Here is a 7,960-nt window from a genome sequence, read left to right on the forward strand (position 1 = left end):
GGATGTTCCAGAGAGAAACATAACTTTCCATTTCTTGCCCTTGGAAATGAATCCCAGTCTAATATGAGGATAAACCCAATCTACAGGTGGAGAAATTGAGATTCAGAGATGCTTGGCTGAGGACACAAAACAATAGGAAAAGGGGACCCGGTTCCTGAGCTGCCTCCCTCACCTCCCTGTGGCCAGGTCATGAGTGAGGCAGGAGTGCCTGAGCCCCAGAGCCCTCTGGCCAGGCAGGAGCTATGTCTGTCTATGAATAGGGGCCCTGAAGTTTTGCTATTTTACTTCAGGTGCCTGTGATAAGTCAGGGAGGGGCTGGAGGACTTTGACCAACTTCAGTGGTGGAATGAGTCCATCACCTTCAACCTAGAAAGTCAACTAGTCTGAGACTGGTATAAAGGGTGCCCTGGCCCCTGCTCAGCTCAACATCCCACTAGAAGCCTGTCCAGCCATCCTTCCTGTGGGCCTGGTAAGTGTGAGCCAACCAGGGTTGGAACTGGGGGCCTCTAGCAGGCAGAGCATGATGGGGGGACAGCCAGGCTGGGTGCAGGCATCCTCATAGGCTGGATTCAGCTGCAGTACCTGTGCTTCTAGAAGGGCTCCAGTCACAGTGCTTAGGGATAGGTGTCATGGGGTGGAGACAGAACAGACCCCTTGCACTGCCATGCTTCAGAAGCTCTGGTGAACTGGGGTAAGTCTGGCAAAATAGCGCTGCTCCTCATAGCCTTGCTCCAAAGGCTCCAAACTCTGACTGGGAGCTGAGGCTGGAGCTCTGGGTGGTTTGAGCATCATTCTCCTTTGTATCCTTTGGGACCAATCTGTCTCAGATTGAAAGTCGGGTGAGGGGTGTGGGAAGGTGGGCTGAGATGGGGAGGGGGTCTGCTCAGAGGCCTGAGTCTTGAGGTTCCTGCTGGTGTGCTGTGAGTGTTGAATATTCCCAGATTCAAGACAGACTCAGTAGAAGGAGAAGGGGGCAGCAGCTATGGGGCAGAGGAACTTTCAGAACTGCCCTTTAAAGGAGAGGTGAATTCTGGGAGGGAGGATAGCAGGCTGCCTCAGGGGGTGGAAGTACAGAGGCCCTAGGAGGACAAAACAGCAGGGACAAGAGGTTGTGGCACAGTGATGAGGTCCCACTCCTGGAATCGAGGATCACTGTTTCCACCTGCCCCACAGGTGCTGTGCGCCTAGAGATCAATTACTTCCCTCTCTGACATTCGCTTTCCTCACTGTAATTAAAATGGAAACAGTTAATTTCATCTCTAGATGCCTATCCTATATAATATGCAAATCAACTGAATGGTGAAACAATCCATCACTATGATGTACACTAACCACCAGGGGACAGACACTCAATGCAGGAGCTTCCCCCTGGTGGTCAGTGCATGCCCACAGTGCATGCCACTCAGCCAGAAGCCAGGCTCACAGGTAGTGAGCGAAGCGGCAGAGGTGGGAGCCTCTTCTGCCTCCTGTCAGTCAGACATCCCTCAAGGATTCCTGGACTGTGAGAGGGCACAGGCCGGGCTGAGGGACCACCCCCTGAGTGCATGAATTTTGTGCACCGGGCCTCTAGTTTTCTATAAATTCCCTTAGAGTGTAGTTAAAATGTTCCTTGCCATTCTTTTTGAATTTTTAGAAATTTGTTTAATAAATCGGAATACTTACACAGTGCTTGTCATGAGCTAGTTACCATGTGTGAACAAATCCATATAAACCTGCATACATTTACATATGTATGTATGCACCTTCATATGTATGTATCTTTATATAGTTGTTAACCCTTCCAATAGCCCTGAGAGAAGTGAGTGCAGAAAGTGAAGTAACTTGCTCAGTCACAAGGCTAGTTAATGGTTTACCAGGACTCATATTCCAGGTGACCCTGGTCCAGAGTTCAAAGTTATTGCCATAACAGTGTATTACTTTAGTTCTCTTTCTCCCCGTCCTGTCTTACCTCTACTGGTTTATTTTTTGTTTGCTTCCCCTTCCTTCCTTCCTTCCTTCCTTCCTTCCTTCCTTCCTTCCTTCCTTCCTTCCTTTCCTTCCTTCCTTCCTTTCTTCTATTTTTTACTTGTCTCAGAAAGAGCTGAAATGCTTTACAAACATTTAGCTACAAATTATACACACACACACACAAACACACACACACACACACTCACGCACCTTAAATTAGGAAGGTGATCAGGGGGCAAAGGAAAAGCAGAGCAGGACATGAACTTAGCAGGAGGTTTACCTGGACCTGGCGGCTTTTAGGGTTTCTCATTTTTGTGTCTTTCTTCTTCCAGTTGCACATCCAGCTCAGAATGTCTCAGCAGAAGCAGTGCTGTCCCCCACCCCAGCAGTGCTACCCCGCACCCATGCAGTGCTGCCCCCCACCCCAGCAGTGCTACCCCGCACCCATGCAGTGCTACCCTCCACCCCTGCAGTGCTACCTTGCACCCCAGCAGTGCTACCCTGCACCCATGCAGTGCTACACCCCACCCCAGAAAAACTGAGGTTGGACATGTGACCAGAAGCCAAGCTCCCAGGAAAAGCAGAGAAGAAATCAACCACCTCCCTCCAACAGCCAGATGTCAGCTGCACTCACCTGCAGCCAAGCTCTGAAAAAGGCAGCACCAGGATGACAGCTTCCTCAATTTCTACCACTTCTGGCAGCTGCAATTTCCATCCCAGACAAGGATCTGGTCCTAACCTGTCGAATCGTCTTTGCTGACATGTACCTACATCACCCTGTTGGCTTTTGGAAACCTGGCTCTCCTGCCCGGACACCCTACCCTCTCACTGTTCCCTCTGCTCCTGTTTTCAAACAATTAAATGTAATTCCTCTGGCACTAATGTGTGATTATTTTGCTGTTTGACAATTTTACATTCCTGCAGATGTGGTATTTTGCTCCTCAAACCTGAATCTCCAGCCAAGGGCTACATAGAGGAGGAGAAAGACTGAAGCAAATCATTGTAATTAGAGAACACAGTCCAAGGGCTTATGGGTCAAAAGGAATTGAAGATAGGGGCTTAAACATTCATCCACAAGTAAAAGATCAAAGTTTCTTCAAGTTAACCAAATGTATAATTAGAAGATAGTCTATGCAACATTGCTTAACCAACATCCACATATATACCAGCAATATTTGACCAAAATCAGTTCCCATTTTTCTTCAGTTGGGGATTCTCCTGACCTATTTCCCCACTAACATCGTTTTTATTTTCATTTCCTACATTAATGGGGGACTGAAGTAGCCAGATAATTCATACCCTCAAGTAATCCAAACTTCTTGTTTCTTATGGCTTCTACAACCCCCCAACTCACCTCCACCCCTCTCCACCAAACCTTTCTCTTAAAAAATAGTCTACAAATTAGGGCATCTGAACCTCCTCTCCTACACCTGTCTCCCCTTTCATGGCTCCCCTGGAGTCACTGAGAAGCAGCAAAAGAACCCAAAAGGAGCCAGCAGGGAAAATAACATAAACAAAATGACTGGTTTATTCCCAACATGTATTAAAGGCCCTGGAGAATGTAGCATTAGCTAAAAACCAACACTTTTTATCATTACTTCCCTGGCTGACTAGGTTCTTCTTCCTCCACCAGACCTTCTTCAATGCCTTTGAGTTAGGCTCCATCCATCCATCCATCCATCCATCCATCTGTCCACCCATCCATCCATCCACCCATCCACCCATCCCCCCATCCCCCCATCCATCCATTAATGAGTCCATCTATTCTATCCATCAACACATCAGTGCACCCTTCGTAAGCACCTTCCCCTCCCATTTGCTCAGAATATGATAGGTGCTATGGATGGACCCAGAGGGTAGTATGCCAAGTGAAATGTTAGAGGAAAACAAATACTGTATGATTTTACTTAGATGTGGAATCTAAAGAAGAAAACAAATGAACAAGGAAAACAAAATGGACTCCTAGATACAGAGAACAAACCCATGGGTGCTAGAGCAGAGATATTTGAAGGATGGGTGAAAAAGAGGAAAGGGATTAAGAAGCACAGAAACACAGCACAAGGCCCTGAGCCTCTTGGTTTAAGCATGCCCATAAGAAGAGTTAACTGAGACTCCCAAGATAAGAATTAGACAAGGTGGCATCCAATTGAGGGATGACTGGGCAGGACAGGTCCCTCATTCCTGCTCTCAGAGTTCGAAGAAGACAGAGAGGGAACGATGAGGGCTATTGAGGAGAGGAAGGAGAACTTGGCCATCTCTGTCATCATGACATCAACTACAGGGCTCCCAGAAATGTCTGTCCCGTGAGGAATGCCTGGAGAAGGTGGGATTTAGAATGGGATGACAGTGGGATTTTCCAGTCAGGGAGGATTGCATTCCACAACTGGGCACAGCATGAGCCACTGCCATGAGTGCCAGGTTTGCCCAGGAGAGCCATCCCTCCAGCATCTAAGCCCTGGTCCATGGTGGTTAGAGAGTGTGGCCTCTGTAGCCACCTACACCAGCTGGCTCCAATCTTGTGACCTATGGCTCATAATCATGTCCCCCGGAGTGTGACATTCAACAGAAACTCAAGTAAAACATATAAAACGCATTGACAAGTTATGTAAACCTTACCGGAACTCCCTGAAAATGATGAGAAGTTTTAAACTCCCCCACTTTTAGACATCACCTTCAGCACACTCTCCAAATGTCTTCCTTCTTACCCCCACCCCTCTTACATAAACTTTCCTTTCTCATTTGGATTCTCACTCCCTTTTTCCTTACCCTCCCTCACTCAACATCTAAACATTAGGTTTAATTTTGCCTCTCTGGCTTCATTTTGTTTTCTCCTCTACCATATGTGCACAGGTGCTTGTGTGTGGACCATCTTGTTGATTTTTCTCTTATGTCCATTATGCTGGGTCTGGGTCCCAGAACCACCTCTCTTGTGCTGTGTGACCTGAAATGAGTTACATTAACTTCCTTTGGTCTCACTTTTTCTCATGTACACTGTGGGGAGAACATCTCTTGGGGTTAAAGGGGAGGGGTGCATTTCAATGAGACATGTAAATAAATAACAAGCATAGTATGATCCATAATAAGTGTTTGATCAATGTTAGCTATTGTTTTGATTAGTATTCTCCATATCCTGTAGGCAGCAAGCCCACAGGCAGCACCCTCTGTTTATTCCCACCAACATGAGGACAGGAGCTCCAGATCTTTAGTGACACAAAGGTATGAGGAACAGGGCCCATTTTAGGGGCAAAGGCAAGAACCAGTTAAGGAAAGCAAAGGGTCTGAGTGGGTGTCACAGGGAGAAACAAGGTCCCATGTGCAAGTCCCAGCCGGGTTATTATGTATCTTCTTTAATAAGAACAAAACAATCACAGTTAATAGAGTATGATTAGTATTTCTTCAATTATACTTGGTCCCCAATATTCTATTTCTGCCCCTATCACACTCATAATTTTTGCACAGCACAGGGATACACATTCATCCATGTTCACACATTCACAAAAATCACACATATAAGGTTGTTAGTCAAAGTAAAGTCTACAGCTTTGGAGACTGGCATTGGGCATGAGAACAGAAGCTGGAACAGCATCCCAGAGGCCCCTGCTGTGACAGGCACCGCCCCCAGTTTCCTGAGGGCATTGGAGAATGAGCTGGGCATCCAGGGTGGTGGCAGGGCCACTGGTGGGCAGGGGAGTGGGTGTAGTGGCTATCTGCCATCTGTTGCTGAGGCAAATCAATTGTAATTCAGAAGTAGTTTTCATGGTTGAAGCATGGATTCAGCAACACCTGTGCATACCTTTGCGTACCTGCTGAATGTCAGCCCTGTGCACTCACTCTTGCACACCCATGCATGCATCCACACTCACATTCATATTCCCACACATATACATTCATGAACTTTTACATGAGGTCACAACTCACCACACACTACACATAATCACATACACTCAATCATATTCAAACACATGTTCACACACACTCAGACACCTGAACACATAAACACAGACACTGTCATTGTCCCTGAAGTGCATGGCCCCTGAGCAGAGTCCAGCCTCTGTTCTCAAGTTCAGTGGCCTGGCCTGTCACCTTTCCCCAGGTGCCAGATTTCATGGGGATATCTAATCATCGACCTTGAGTGTATTTCCACAGGACAAAGTTCCAAGGTTGAAGGGTGCGGTGCTAAGGGCTTGGAAGGAGGGGTGCCTTCCTCCAAGAAGAATAGAGCTACAGGACATATGTAATACTTTCAAAAATGAAGAAATGTTTATAAAAAGAATAGAGCTATATATTCTGAGTAAAGAAAGACCGTGGAAGGGTGTGTGTGTAGGAAAAGAATACCCACCCTTCTTGCAGCCTCGCAGACCTGGGTTCAATCCCCTCTTCCTTACCTTAATTGAGTAACCTTGGCCAACTTACTTAACTTTTCTAAGCTGTAAAAGATGAATAATCAAGCTTCACAATCAGAATTAGAAGCTCAAGCAGACAGACAGTGGTGGTCTGCCCATCCCTTGTCCCCTCCTTCACAAGTCCCCTGGGAAAGTGAAGGCACCTCTGTCACTGGGTGGGGGCACCCACCCTGTTCTGCCTCAGGGGGATCCCCAGCTGGTGATGGCTTTCACAGAGAGGCCCCAGATCTAGCCACCAGGAATCCGGTGGATGGGGCCTGGCCTGTAGGTGTTATTGAATAATTGTCTAGCTCACAGGATACTCTTCTTAGGGGTGCCTATACAGCAATCTCTTTGGTTTTATACTATTAGTCCCATGTCCCCAGATGGGCTTTCTTTGCTCTACTAAATCAGGCCCTGCTTTCCAAAGTTACCCATCAGCCAGCCAGCTAACCCAGTGTGGCCCAGTTTTCTTGGCTTGTTTTTAAATGTGGCATGGCTGCCTGATGCTCCTGGCGGGGGGTGGGGGGGATCATGGACAGACGCCTGGCACTGAGACAGCCGCATTGGCCTGTGCCCAGGTCTCCTCCCGACTCACAGTGGTGCCACCTGTGTCCCTTTGTGCATGTCAGGGCTGCTGTTGTTGGGGGCTCTCTCCAGGGCAGAGAACAGTCATTATTGACAGCGACACCTGGCTCCTTGAAATTTATCTTAGTTCCCTGTCTTCTGGAATGTTCACCCCAGCTATTAGGTATTAGACTATGGCTGCTTCCATCTCACTCTTGAATGAAAACAAAAGGAAACCATTTTCTCTGTCCTTAGCTCTCCAGGCAGCCCTTTGGCTGGATTCTCCTTGGTCCCCAAGGGCTGAGGGAACAAGGTCACCTTCAATGGGTTAGAAGGCATTATAGCTCTGAATAAAGTGCACTAGACAGAGAGGTTCTGCCTCCCGCGTGATCCTTTCCCTGGGTTCCATCTCCTGACCTGCAGGAGACAAAGTGGCGCTTGATGGTTCTTTATCAGCTTCCTTCATCTCCTGACTTAGTCTGAGGTGACTCACTGCAATCTTTATTGAATCTCTTCTTCAAACAAGTCACAGTCATGCAAAAACCCTTAAAGAGATAAGGATGCAATGGGGACAACCTGGTCCCAGACATTTTGTATGGCTTCTTTGAAAAGGCCAGAGGAAGCCTAGCTAAAATCAACATCTGTATTTTAATATTCTTCAGTCTTAGCATTAACTTGCTTCCCTACACAGAACCCAAACACACACATAGTCTACAGCTAGTGTTTTTTTATAAATAAATAACTAAATAAGTATACAAACAAATATTTACACACATATACTAGGTGTACTGGTTAACAATGCGGATTTTTTTCAATAGATGGAGTTATACATATGTTGATATATATGCAATTTGATATGTATGCTATATTGTTTTATTGACAACAAGCTTTAAAACTTCATATGTCAAATTTTCTAAAAATGTTAACATCATAAATATTTTTATGCTTAAAAATGTCGATTTTTGTGCCAAAAAAAAAGAGCATTTGCGGGAAGTTTTAATTCATTACTTTATTTTGAAGAAAAGTGCTGTTGAATACTTCAGGAAGCTTATGGTGAACATGCT

The 7,960-nt window shown here is 46.3% G+C and overlaps 1 long non-coding RNA gene across 1 annotated transcript; it reads left to right on the forward strand.

Moving 5' to 3' along the window:
• The first annotated feature begins 373 nt into the window (after positions 1–373).
• LOC106726265 lies at positions 374–2,821 on the forward strand. The gene is made up of 2 exons (XR_001362295.1): positions 374–469; positions 2,280–2,821. It is a non-coding gene; the product is annotated as an uncharacterized LOC106726265 (long non-coding RNA).
• The last annotated feature ends 5,139 nt before the right edge of the window (positions 2,822–7,960 follow it).

Source organism: Myotis brandtii, unplaced genomic scaffold (genome assembly GCF_000412655.1).
Source record: "Myotis brandtii unplaced genomic scaffold, ASM41265v1 scaffold2454, whole genome shotgun sequence".
In the NCBI taxonomy this organism is placed as follows: Eukaryota; Metazoa; Chordata; class Mammalia; order Chiroptera; family Vespertilionidae; genus Myotis; species Myotis brandtii.